Source organism: Oratosquilla oratoria, chromosome 9 (genome assembly GCF_046742065.1).
Source record: "Oratosquilla oratoria isolate Oo_2021 chromosome 9, ASM4674206v1, whole genome shotgun sequence".
NCBI classification, from domain to species: Eukaryota; Metazoa; Arthropoda; class Malacostraca; order Stomatopoda; family Squillidae; genus Oratosquilla; species Oratosquilla oratoria.
This window is the reverse complement of record NC_134785.1, coordinates 44,440,222-44,442,721: the sequence shown is the minus strand read 5'-3', so window position 1 is coordinate 44,442,721 and position 2,500 is coordinate 44,440,222. Positions and strand designations below refer to the sequence as shown.

General features: G+C 39.5%; 1 protein-coding gene across 5 annotated transcripts in view; it reads right to left on the bottom strand.

Annotated features, from left to right (window-relative positions):
- Positions 1–2,500, bottom strand: part of LOC143028358 (uncharacterized) — a 301,720-nt gene that overhangs the window by 217,274 nt on the left and 81,946 nt on the right. The window contains exon 3 of one of the 5 annotated variants that reach the window (XM_076190319.1): positions 1,428–1,492. The exons of the other annotated variants lie outside the window; for them this stretch is intronic. The gene's annotated coding sequence lies outside the window, so the exon portion shown is untranslated. The remainder of the gene's footprint in view (positions 1–1,427; positions 1,493–2,500) is intronic. 5 annotated transcript variants of the gene reach the window in all.

Genomic DNA, 2,500 nt, shown 5'->3' with positions numbered 1-2,500 from the left:
TAGTTATAAAAGGAAAATCATTGAATCTTCCTTAATTAAACAATTCCCTAATTTTAATATTTCAAAAGGACAATGGTCACCTGATTATATAACCACCTTGGCAGTTAATAAATTACTTCCTTATATTGTAAAAGCGGACGACTTGCCACAAAGCCCGCGCAGCAACATGGACGCTACCTGATATGAAATGACCATGTTCCCTCACTCCACCTCTCTCTTCTGTATATAAGATATGTGTTTTCTTTTGTATTCCGCTTGAAGAGGATCACAGCAAGTGATCGAAATATACGGAAATCGTTATTTCCTTTCTTTTCTTAAATCCAATCAACATTGGGTTTTTAGTGCATGTATATATACATATATATATATATATATATATATATATATATGTATATATATATATATATATATATATATATATACACGCTTTTGGGACTGTTGGGACATACAAGTACAGTCACTGCTGGGAATCGGAGAGAAGTACGGGATTTGAACCCACAACTATGCGAAAGCGAAACTAGCACGCTTCCGATTACTCCACCAGCGGATATGGTTTTTAACACACGCACACGCACATACCCACGCACACGCACACACACGCGCACACACACACACACACACACACACACACACACACACACACACACACACACACACACACACACACACACACACACACACACACACACACACACACACACACACATACACACACACAAATCGACTCGGTGGCGCTGTTGGTAGTCCCCGACTGTCACTACGGCGGTCCGGGTTCGAATCCTGCCCAGAGCTGAAATAATTTCAGTATCGCTGCGCTTCGAGTCGTTACTCCAACTCTCGTGGGTGGGGTGTTGGGTGTGTGTGTGCGTGTAAGGTAATAGTATTACCCATAGATCGGTCATACGAGCTCTGAGGTCTCTTCCGGGAGGGAAATAACTGTCGATCACGAGTCCAACACGAGATCCAAAGACCAATGTGAATACACACACGAACTCGGACCGCCTGCCACTACGGCGGTCTGGGCTCGACTCCCTGCTAAGGCTGAAATAATTTCAGTATCGCTGCGCTGCGGGGTGTTACTCCAACTCTCGTGGGCGAAGAGTTGGGTGTGTGTGTGTGTGTGTATATGTAAGGCCACAGTATTACCCATAGATCGGTCATACCAGCTCTGAGCTCTCATCCGGGAGGTTAATAACTGTCGATCAAGAGTCCAATATGTGATCCAAGACCATGGTGAATGGTGAATCTCTCTCTCTCTCTCTCTCTCTCTCTCTCTTTCACACACACACACACACACACACACACACACACACACACACACACACACACACACACACACACACACACACACATAGATATGTATATACATATATATATATATATTGTTTAGTGATGTTTTCAAATATGTTGACATATTGTATGCTCACCTAGATGATTCGTCAAGTACTAAGAACCAATTTTGAAGATCGTAGCTGTTTTCTGGTAATCTCACCTGAAAAGAAATAACCATAGATTAACAAAATAATCCAAAAATCAGGTTAAAAAAAGCAAGTCGTAAACCTAATCTAGTTCAACTGGTTTACCAGATTTGTTAACTTCACAACACGGGTAGTCCTTGATCGGAATCAAATCGTTTTTCTTAAACCAGAATAAACTAGTTAAGGTTGATCTCGGTTTGAAAAAGAATAATCGAACAGGATTAACTTCTTCTCTATGAGGGTAAATTCCTTGGCTGAATAAGATCATCTGGCGACTTTTGTGTTAAAGGGATCAGAATTTAATAGAATATCACTATGATATGCGCTGGTGGATAAATTATTAGAAATGTGCTGGCCTCTCGTGGGTTCGAATCCCGCACTCTTCTCCGATCCCCATCAGTGACTGATAGTTACCTGCCCCCCAAACAGTCCCCAAAGCGCACACATAGAGGGCAGAGGTGACGCCTTGAGCCGGAGCTACTCAGCGCCTCCTGGCGTAGGCTCCTCACCACTTCACATTGTAAAAGAAATAGATAATAGATAACTAATCAAATTCCTCCAGAAAAAGTTAAATAGTAATAGAACAAACAAAACAAATAAAACATAAAAAAGCAAATAAAACAAAACAAATAAACAAACCAAATAAAAAAAAAAGAACAAAACGAACAAAACAAACAAAAACAAACAAAAACAAAACTAACAGGACAGCTAATTCACAGTTAACACTAACACTAGCGTTTACCTAAGTGAATCCTGGAAATTCGAGCTGCATTACAATTGATCGCATCAGCAGGAAGTTTGTATTCATCTAGCTACTTACTACAAAGGCAAAGGCTGAGCATGCCGACAGGAGACATTTTGGTCCATAACTAAGTCGGATACGAAAAAGATATAATGATAGATAAAAATAGATAAATGAATAAATGAATAAATAAAAATTATAATAATATAAATAATAATAAATAAAGTAAATAAATGCATCGGTATACTTGAATAATAAACAATAACTGTAATCAATCGCC